This window comes from Petromyzon marinus, chromosome 25 (assembly GCF_048934315.1).
Source record: "Petromyzon marinus isolate PM22_M1 ecotype Great Lakes invasive population chromosome 25, UKy_Petmar_22M1.pri1.0, whole genome shotgun sequence".
In the NCBI taxonomy this organism is placed as follows: domain Eukaryota; kingdom Metazoa; phylum Chordata; class Hyperoartia; order Petromyzontiformes; family Petromyzontidae; genus Petromyzon; species Petromyzon marinus.
The window spans coordinates 18,520,374-18,532,182 of NC_133691.1; positions in this window are offsets into that span (position 1 = coordinate 18,520,374).

The window sequence follows — 11,809 nt, forward strand, 5'->3', positions numbered from 1 at the left end:
ACACGATTCTGATAGCCCAATCGGAATGAAACTGGAGGAAAAATTTAAGAGAGTTCTGACAAAAACAGGCAGTAGTTGAACAAGTGACTGGATGATGCACTGATGCTGCTATTCATGGCCCCATGGTGCAAGGTTAAAATCATGATGACATTTTTACAGCGACATTATTTACCATGCACAACATTTATCCAAGCTTCAAATTTACATGTGTTCTCTGGTGGCGTATAATAAAATAAACATATGCAAACCGTGATGGTGATGACACCTACCCAGATCAGTGAGGACGAGGGCCAGCTTGTCGTAACCTTTGTTGAGTAGTAATATGATTACGATGTTGAGGATGGAGGCCGTGATGGTGGTAACCATATCAGGTGTGAGTAGGGCACCGATCACCTTGATCTTGGTCACATGATTGGGGATACTCGAGGAGAGTATGCCAAAGATGGTCAGGCGGTAAACAACCACACCCAAAATTGCAGAAAGAATCAGGAGGATCTGCCAGTAACACAAGAAACACAGAGGTGGGTGAGATTTACAGTCTTGTAGCTCTTTTCCACTATATAACCAAGCCGTGAGTTAGCTGTGCCGAGCTAGCCTGGTGTGGCTCAGGAGGTGCCAGTTTGTTTGTCTACAGCAGAACCAAATGACTGGCAAAACGTCGTACTCAGATTGTAGATATTGTGAATTTGCTATACTAGTAATGAATTGGCATGTTCTGTTTACGTGAACAACTTTACTAATTGGCTTTGTCGGGTGGTGGTGGGTTTAATGACACATATTTACGCGATCTAATCCAAAAAAAATATTATGGATGATATTGGTCCCGAAAAGCCTACATGTTAAACAAAACCTGAGCTGTTTCGCTAACATCACACACAATGAACGTGTAATGGTAACGTCACGTGGTCAATTGTAGAAAATGATGCAAGGTTATGAAAGGAATTACTATCCCTGGCCCTGCTTGACCTCGAGCCACGTTCAGATGTGAAGTTGAGACCAAAAGCCACAGGGCCAAGGTGAGGCCAAGGCGGCAGCTTTTTAGGCCACAATCAGTGTCAAGGTCACTCAAGGTTGGGTGCGCTAGTATGAGGCCAGTGTCAAGGTCGGTACCTCTAGTAAAACTCCTCGGACTGAGGCCACACACTCAAGGCCAAGGAGCTGAGGAAATCTTTTCCATCTGGCCTTAAGGCCGAGGACTAGTCTCGAGAAACCCAAATCGAGGTTGACAGGAGCAGGTGGATAACATGATACGGCTCATGATGTATTCATTGCCTTGGGCCACCTGTAGATATTTCAGGTGATTGGATTGACAAAGGGCTGTAAGTTATATAATTATGCATGTATCTATACCCCCACTTGTAATCACTCAATGGATCACACAGGAGGAACAACATAGTTTGAGAGCGATTCTGACTGGTGGAGCAGAGTGTGGAGGTTAGGATTGGGTCAAGTAAAAATATATATATGTGTATAACCCGTATATGAATCCACTGCTGGATGATGGGCTTCCCAACCCTGCGCAGATTGTCAGGGTTATTTTCCCATACTTCACCATGCACACCAGTACAGGTTGGTAAAGGATGGAAGCAAAAGAATGCAGTTCTCTGTTGGCCACAAGGTAGCTCTGCAGCAGCCTACAGTCCATTTTGTGCATGATGGTTACCCATTCGTGCAGTACCCAGGCTCAAAACCTGCTTCGCCTCCAAGATGAGGCACATAGCAGGTGACATGGCCATAGCTCACTGGATCAGGAGAAGGGGTTCAATGTTGCTGTTGAGTTGGCGGACTCACCCAGAACAACACCATGATCCCGGAGAGGCAGTATCGGAACCTCAGTATCCTCTTAGGCATATGAGGCTCCTCCTTCTGCACTCACAATGCACGGACACAGACGGAAAAGCATTTGTATATAGATTAGTCTGTCGGAGTGACCAATGTTAGTGTGAGCCGTTAAGGTTGACTGATGAACTATTATTTGTTTTCCCCACTACTAGTTAAGCATGCGATGATATAAAGGAATGGATTTGATGGTCCTGATGTCTGAGAGTTGAGCTGGCAGCACTGATATTTCTTGGTTTTAATCCAGGCAGCTGCCTCCAATAAAACCAAGTAGTAAGCCGATCAGCCTGGTCACCAATATTACATTTGTTTCTTTTCTTAATTTGGACAAATTTCACCTTTCAGAATTAAAAAAGATGAGTTTGACCATCATGAACATTTCTTTGTAGCAGGGCTGATGCAAAAGGGCCACCCTCTAGTGTGTGTTCACTTGAAGGGATCTTATAAGTAATTATGTAACATCTGCTTCAGCAAACCTTTCCATAACATAGAGTTCCAAATGGACATTGTTTCATAACGATGCCGATAGGACAATCGGGATAATATTGGGAGGAAAACACAAATGACCAAAGGCCAACAAATATGTTAGAAGAAAAACTAGGAAAACAGTGAACAGTTACACATGCAACATTACAAAACAGAGGTGTGTGTGTGCAATGAGGTAGTCGCCGTGGTGACAGCAAAAAGCATTACCATGGTGATGATGTTACATTTCGTGGTCGTGCAGCGAGCCAGGTACTCGGGCCGGATGGGGTCTCCTTCCTCCGCCGCTGCCGTCAGGTCCCAGCGGTACGCGAGCGATGCCTGGCGACGCTTCCAAAATTCCAGGAACACCGTGGCTGTTGCGACACACCACACGGGGAGGATTTACTTAGAAAAGTAATTTCACTATCGATTGCTCAAGGGTTCAAAGGTTACCTAATGTAGTCTGTTAAATGTAATGTTCAAAGTAACTTCATTAGTACTTTTTTTTCTTTCATAAATACCTTTATTGGCTTTTTTTGGTACATTGCCACAATTTTATCCCACTTGCACTGAGTGGCATGGCATGAGATTGAGTTTTCCTTTGGATCTATAACAGAGCAGTGCTGCTCTTCGTGTTACAAAACGTTACACAAAAGTGAATGTCACAGAGCTACCTCTGTGATCTCTGGTCCACACAGTAGGGGTAGCTCTTTCCCAAATGCTTTGCCACGGAGAGAAGCGTTTGTTACGTGATAGTCAAGCTAACATTTTTATTCTCAGAGCTGGAATGTAGCCTAATTAAGTACAGAACCAACTTTAACATTATGGATTTTTTGTATTTGTTGTGCAGATATCGGTGACTGAGTTGAGACCATCATCTTGCTATAATTGAGAAACTGGTTTAATCGCAGGTGGCCACTTTCATTTCAACACAGAATCTCAGCGGCGGCAACGCAGCACTCTGAACTCTGAGCCACCTGGCCACTTTGCATTTTTCATGGAATCGCCTTGGGGTACCGCATTCGTTGCTTGTTGCTGAGGTTCGTGGTTCAAATTATGTGGCTGCCCTGATTAATATTGCCCGTGTATTAATTACACAAAAATACACACCATCTGCTTCACAGTGGACATTAAAGATTATCGGTTATCATTCGTAAGAGTAGGACAATGTGTGCAAGTCATGGTCCAAATTTGCCCTCATTGAGCAGTGGGTTCATAATAGGACTGTCAGGATCACTGCATACGAACATTGCAAGACATGATGGTACTGTATATGGTTGTACGTATGTATGTTGAACTTCTTTAACACTGTATGTGGCCAAATGTGCTCATCATCATTGCAAACATGTTGATACTTGTCACTGTGTCTGGACAATGTGTGCCAATGCTTAGCATCACTTACCCCAAAGTCCCATGAAAACTGCGAAGAATATGGTGACCGGATTTTCATACATGTGTGAAGTCTGCAACGGCACAATCAGAGGTGTTAGTCACAATTAAACCTTAAATCTTAGCATCCACGTCTTTTCAATATCAACAGCAGGAAATTAATGATGCATCGATTGATTTTTAAGTTAAAATAGATTAATCACTCATGAAACATCCATTAAATTGTGGAGATGACAATGCTCTACAATGTCTGATATTATAGCGCTATTCATGTATCAAACAAATCTGTATAAATGTGACAGAAAGAGCAAAATAAGCAATAGGCAGTTCCATGATTGTGGACATACATTTCTGACACTTTAAAGTGAATAATCATTATTTCGGCATGACATGTCAACTAATTAGCACTGAAATTCAGATTTCAAAATACTTTGTCCACTTGTATTGATCGTGGAGAAATACTCATGAAATACATCGTGTCGGATTTACTCAGACAAAGTAACTTTTGCACTCCCGCTGGGATGTGACGATGCATTCATTTTCATGTATTTGTCTAACCATCGACTTAGTCCATTAAAATGCCCTATTTGCTAAAACTATAACTAACTACCTTAAAAATGATCACATGTGTATTATTAGTATAACAAATTTTAACACCCACACGAATGGCAGCATAGTGTTTAGCATGATGTGCTGCAATCTAGTGATCATGGTTAATGTTAATGATACAATCTCAGCAACGTGAGTTGGCTTTGTGATAATGATGCACAGCACCAATTACCAATAAGTATCCTTATTTAGAGGGAACATCGATGGTGTATTTGTGTGATACCTTCGCAGTCTCGCAGGTATCATTTAGCCTCCAAAAGGTGCATTTTTGGTCACACTGGGGACACATGACCAGGGATCCTCCGATGGTGTTGTTGCATATTTCTCCACTGCACACATAGACACGCACGGACATAAACACACTAATGGGCATAGTACACTTGGATGAGAAATATAATTTGCCTAAAGGTCATGCCACCTTTGAATGTGTCATACCATCCCTTTAAACAAAGTCAGACTAAATTATGGGTTCCAACATCAAGCATTTTCCAAAGTAAAATGTATTTGCTGATTTCGATTTAAAGCTTTCGTGACTGCAATGATTCATCTTCTTTGGTTCTTTCGGTAAAGTCACGTAGAATGAGAATAAAATAATAAATTGATAAAATAAAATAACACAATAATATTCTCACGACGTTTTGGCCACAACACAAGCGGCCTTCATCAGGTGAAGGGACGAGACTGTCTGGTAGGACAGCGCTGGAGTGAAAGAGCCACGTTCAGATCACGGCCTTTAAGCTGTGTGAGAGGAACAAAGCGCCTTGACAAAGGAATTAGCATATAATTTAGCATTGAAATGGCTGAATGATTAGCTTGTGACTGGTCACAGAAATAGCTATGTTAAAAGTTAAAGCATACACATCCGCAGAGGCACCCCTTGATAAAGGAATTAGCATAGAATTTAGCATTGAAATAGCTAAGTTAAAGCATACACATCCGCAGAGGCACCCCTTGACAATGGAATTAGCATAGAATTTAGCATTGAAATAGTTGAGTGATTAGCTTGTAACTGCTCACAGAAATAGCTACGTTAAAGTCAGAGCATACACATTCACCGAGGCACTTAGTACAAATCAAACAGGAGAATTTAGCATTCAAATAACTAGGTGAATTTAGCATTGAAATAACTGAGTGATTAGCTAGTGACTGGTCACAGAAATGACTATGTTGAAGTCAAGGCCTACACATCTGAGCTATTCACAGTACTATATAGTGAACCAATAAAAAACTAAAATATAAATTACCTTAATGTTATCAATAAACTCTATATTCTCCAATCAGCTAAGCTACCAACAATAAGTCGTTATATATCACAATGCTATATGGCGAAAAAATGGGTGGATTCTTACCCTCAACTTTAGCACCACGGATAGCTACGGGCCCCGTTCAGACGGACGAGTTCGTCCATGGTCGGAACAGAGGAGGGGGAGAGAGACAGCTGCGAGGCGCTATTATACTCCATGTTGTAAAACCATACCATTAACCGTGGTGTGAGAGGTATTAAGAGTCAATGCTGGCGAAAGAGCTGCGGTCTGAAGGTCATCGTAAAAATACAATTAATTAAGAACAGAAATGGTTTAAAACATCTTTCCAGTGGTTACTAAGCCAGAATCCATCTTCTCGGTTGAAATTATCTCTGTGCTTGTATATGTGAATGGCCTCATGAACGAATCTCTCATGGTAGCCGGTTGGTTTGCAAAGAACCTCCGTCTTGGAGAAGTCAATGTCATGTGAGCCCACTGAATTATAACAGTGATCTGCCACAGCAGAGGAGTTCGTCCTACCGTGTTTCAAGTCTGCTTTATGTTCGCGGATGCGGTCCGAGATATGTCTTTTGGTTTCTCCAATGTAGCTACTACCACAGAGGCACTTTAGTTTGTAAACGCCCGGGTATTGTATGTCTGGAACAGCATCTTTTACAGATGGAACTAAATCACGGATTTTATGTACTGTGTTGAATCGGACCTGGATCTTGTGTTTATTCAGGATTTTGGAGATCTTTTTAGTGATCCCTGCAATGTAGGGTAAGGTGATGGTTTTGAGTGGCTCCACAAGAGGATCCTTCTTCATGACTGGAGTGATGGCTTTGCGGATTGTGTAGTCGGAGTAGCCATTAGCCCTGAGAGCCTGGTGTACGTGCTTGAGTTCACTGGTAATGTGTTCCTGGTCGGAAATGCATTGGGCTCTATGGTATAGAGTCTTGATGAGGGAGTTCTTCTGGAATGGATGGTGGTGGGAATCCGGTTTCAAGTAAGCATCTGTATGGGTAGCTTTCCTGTAGACAGAGTGGCTCATTGAACCATCATGTCTCCTTTTAATTAAGACATCCAAAAAGGGTAGTTTGCCATCTTTTTCGACCTCCATGGTAAATCTGATTGCTGGGTGTATGGAATTGATGTGGTCGCGGAATTGGTCTAGAGCAGGCTGGCCATGTGGCCAGATGACAAAGGTGTCATCAACGTACCTCTTCCATAAGGTCGGGCGTAGAGTGGCAGTCTGGATGGCGTCAGTTTCAAATTTTTCCATGAATACGTTGGCTACAACCGGAGATAGGGGGGAGCCCATTGGGGTGCCCTCAGTTTGTTTGTAGAAAGTTCCATTCCAGGTGAAGTATGTGTTGGTTAAGCAATGTCTCACCAGGGGGGGTACATCAGTATGCAGTCCTTGATGAACCAGGTCTTCAATGATAGCGATGGTGTCAGGTACCGGGACTTTGGTGAACAAGGACACCACATCAAAACTGACAAGCAGGTCGTTTGGGGACAGGGAAATGCCTTTGATTGTCGATACCAGGTGAGTAGAATTTAGTACCGCAGAGGTGGTTTTTCCAGTGAAAGGTCGCAGTATATCAGCAAGAAAACGTGCCAGTTTGTAGGTGGGGGAGTTGATAGTAGAGACGATGGGACGAAGGGGTGTATCTTCTTTGTGTATCTTTGGAAGGCCATATAATCTTGGTGGTCTGGCAGCAGAGGGTTTCAACGAGAACTGTTTGATCTCATCAATTAATGCTGTTGAATCAGAGATGATTTTGTTCGTTTTGGTGACCTGGCTGTTGGTGGGATCTCTTTTTATTTTTGTATAGCTGCCATCGTTGAGTAGTTCTCAACGATGGCAGCTACTATCAACTCCCCCACCTACAAACTGGCACGTTTTCTTATTGGTTCACTATATAGTACTGTGAATAGCTCAGATGTGTAGGCCTTGACTTCAACATAGTCATTTCTGTGATCAGTCACTAGCTAATCACTCAGTTATTTCAATGCTAAATTCGCCTAGTTATTTCAATGCTAAATTCTCCTGTTTGATTTGTACTAAGTGCCTCGGTGAATGTGTATGCTCTGACTTTAACGTAGCTATTTCTGTGAGCAGTTACAAGCTAATCACTCAGCTATTTCAATGCTAAATTCTATGCTAATTCCATTGTCAAGGGGTGCCTCTGCGGATGTGTATGCTTTAACTTAGCTATTTCAATGCTAAATTCTATGCTAATTCCTTTATCAAGGGGTGCCTCTGCGGATGTGTATGCTTTAACTTTTAACATAGCTATTTCTGTGACCAGTCACAAGCTAATCATTCAGCCATTTCAATGCTAAATTATATGCTAATTCCTTTGTCAAGGCGCGTTGTTCCTCTCACACAGCTTAAAGGCCGTGATCTGAACGTGGCTCTTTCACTCCAGCGCTGTCCTACCAGACAGTCTCGTCCCTTCACCTGATGAAGGCCGCTTGTGTTGTGGCCGAAACGTCGTGAGAATATTATTGTGTTATTTTATTTTATCAATTTATTATTTTATTCTCATTCTACATGACTTTACCGAAAGAACCAAAGAAGGTATTTGCTGATGTTTAATTATAATTTTCGTTGATATCAGTGGTGTAACATCTCTATGTATTGATTTCCAGGGGTGTTTACAGCCCTTTTATCAATCGACTTCTGGCTGAGGGCCTCCCCACACCTCGTGGGTCATGAGGGCTATTTAATTCTAGTCATCCCACACTGGTCAGTACGGGTTGAATATGGGAAGCGAAGACTCCAGACACAGAGTACAGCAATGTATTTCCTGCACTTGCTCCCCGCTGTCCGTCATGCAGCTCCAAAGAGTCTATGTGTGTAAGTCGTATTATAAGGATACGTTTCACATTTAAACATTTTGGATTTGAATATTTTTTGCTTTTGATTTTCGGATTATTTACAATTCGTAAGAATGTACAATATATTCATGTGAACAAGAGTGACGAAACCCGATGCCACGTGATACGTGTCGTCGTGAGTGACGTCACAATGGGCAATGTCATGTTTTCTGAGCAATCCAAAACAATGTTTAATTTTCCCTGGATTGTCCGAAATATTGTAGCTAGGCTTGATTTTTTGGATTTACTTTTAGAAACAGAGACATTTGAAACATATATACATATACAATATATTGAATGTACTATATTTGTACTGTATATGTATATAAACTGTATGAGATTGTATATATGTGCATATGTACTTTAATAGTGAAATGTTAAAGATGTGGCCCTGAAATTGCTTGCTCATGCCACTGCTGGTGGAAGGCCCTCCACTAAAGAATGCTCTAGGTTGCCCCTCGAGATGATATTTGGCCTACTCGTCCATGATGGCCAGACGTCTTGGACACGGTGGGAGTACCCACATTTTACCCCATCACATCTGAACTGCCAATCATCTAACTGCGGTGTCTCCGTTTATACTGCTGAGCATATGTGGGATAACTGAAGAAACCTAGCCATTATTTCAGCTGCCATGCCAGGCGATCGCACTGGAAATCTATAAACTGCAATTCTAGAAATGTAACTATTACGCCATGGCAGCATCCCATGGGATTGTATATAAGTGTATATGTATGTCTATATGTACTTTACGTGTATATATACTTGTGTATAGCCTTAGTAGGTGCTTGCTGATACTCATTGTTCAGTCTGTATTGCTATACAGGAGATCTGTGTGAGTTCTACATCTGACACATGAGTGTATGTGTGTGTGTGTTTGTATGCATTTGTCTGTATGCATGTGTCGGGCCAGTACCTAGTGATGTCACGGTCATTGCTGAATACTCCAAAGAAAAAGGAGATCAGGCCGACGATTGCAGCGAAGATCAGCATCTTTGTGTAGAAGCCGAGCCATGCAAAATAGAGCCCCACTTGCTCCCCGAAGTATGACCTGTGCCGACAACATCACTCGCACACACAGCGCAAACATCACCAACCGCACATGGCACCAGTGGTGTAGCTATCGAATATGTAAGCAAGGACCATGGGCTGGAGGGAAATGTGAAGAGCAGGGAAGGCATGGGCAAATGCTATTCTGGAACTCCATTTCCCCAGCCGTCTGTGCTATCAACTCCCAGCTAGCATTCAAGTCCAGCCTTAGGACCTTTCTGGACAGGGCACGTCCCTAAGAGGTACGATGGCCTGTGGTCGAGACTAAGAATGATGTGGCAGTCAAGAGAAGGAATGCGTCTGAGAGGATGTGCACCACAGAGATTTAAGTAATGAAATCAGCATGTGTGCAGGAGCCACATGGATCGTTGCATCAGGAGACTGGGAGAGATGGCGAAGGCTTGGGGAAGTCTTCATCCAGCAGTGGATAGGGCATGAACTTACCGCACAAGGTCAAGAGGCTGCTCCTTGAAAGAGCGCCCGGCTCTCGCCCACTCCCGTCGCAGCGTGTTGCGGTCGCCCAGCGTGTTCGGGTTTTTGGTGGGATGAACAGACTCACTCTGACATGGGGAAAACAATTGTTAGTCACAAACACTGCATGGACATTCACAAATTACCAGCTCCACCCCCCCAAAACTCTGCCGTGGCGCTGCTGTGGTGTAATGGTGTTGCACACTGCACTGGACTTGCAAAGTTAGAGGTCGCCCATTTGATTTCATGGGAACGACAGTTAAAACAATGACCACGTTTCTTAATCACGCTGCTTCTTCCCAGCAAGCAGTGTAAATGGGTGCACCCACAGTTAATCTATTGGTTGTTCACGTGTTGTGGGATGAAGTGTGGGTACTTCTAATTCTTCCAAAGACTTCTGTCCCACGTGAAATAGTCGGCCAAATACCCTTGAGAATGGCTCTCTAGAGTGCTCGTGGAGTCCTTTCCAATGCATGGATATTGAACTTCTTTTGCACCGTATGTAGCCAACCATGCAAATCAGAGGTGTGTTTAGTGAGCTGGGGAACCTGGACACCTATGCGGCGCATCTCTGTGGGATACTAATGTTAAGTATGTGGTAAGCTTTAGACTATGCTATAGCGTCCTATACAGGTGTGCAATTCAGGTGTCGTACCTGGGCCTCCCGTAGGGTGTCAGTGTGCCCTCCACCCCCTACCCCCCCAACAACTTACGTCATGCAGTGGATAGGCTGCAGTATAGCAGCCATTTTCAATCATTTGGTTGATATTTAATATGTTCGTGCTGTCTTGTGGCATGGGGTTTTGCAGCATGTAGTGGACCTGTGTGAGCACACATGACACACATGACAAATATAACATGCATGAAACATAGGGCTGGGTGGGTAAGCTATTATTGACTCACTCCACTCTGAAATGTTTCCCCCTCTCCAACCACCACCAGCCTACACAGTTATAATGGGCCCACAACTCTTATTGAGTCCCGACTCGGAAAGGTCCATAGAACACCCCAAAAACTGAAGCAGATATGTACCGATTTCAGCAAGTACAATATCCAGATTTCAAGGAGACATTTTATGCATGCTTTCCATGCACAAAGGCAATTTATTCAGAATACAATACTATCAAAACCCCAAATGCCCACAATATTGGCTCGACAGGATACCTGCTCACCAAGAACCATATCAACAGTAGTCTTTCATTCTTTTGTTGTGCAGGGGAGAGTGATTGAGGGGACGTGGTTATATAATGTGGGCAGGACTTACAAAGGGTGGGGCTGCTAGCTCACCATGTCTCCTGGTTAAGCATCCCAAAAATTTGGTAGCTTTCTCTACAGGGACACATATTACCACAACCCATAAATCATAAATCCAGGCATTCTTAATAAACCATAATGATTTACACTTCTAACCACATGTCACTCAGAGATCGCAAGTTGCGATACAGAGCTGAACACTTTAATTAAAATGATAAAAACACGACAAAACCCTTTTAAATGAACATGTTTTTGCAAAAAAACCACCCCATTCTGGCATTATTTATACAGCATTATTGATACAAACGTACGATTTGGCTGCGTATGGCCGGTGGGATGAGGACGTCATGATCCTTTATAGGATAGATGTCCTGCTGCGAACGCCGGTAGGGTGCCGTGAAATAGTCCGGTTGTTTGGGCACGGCTCCCGGCTTCAGGTGGTGAATATTTCCCAGGTAGTGAAGAGGCCCACTGTCTGAGCCTGACACCTGGGGGAGGTCGCTCTCCTTGAGTGGCACCTGTTTGATTTTAAATGTATTAAACCCTTTGCCTCGAGCACATGGAATCATCATCAGCCAAAATCAGTCCACGAATGGATGAAG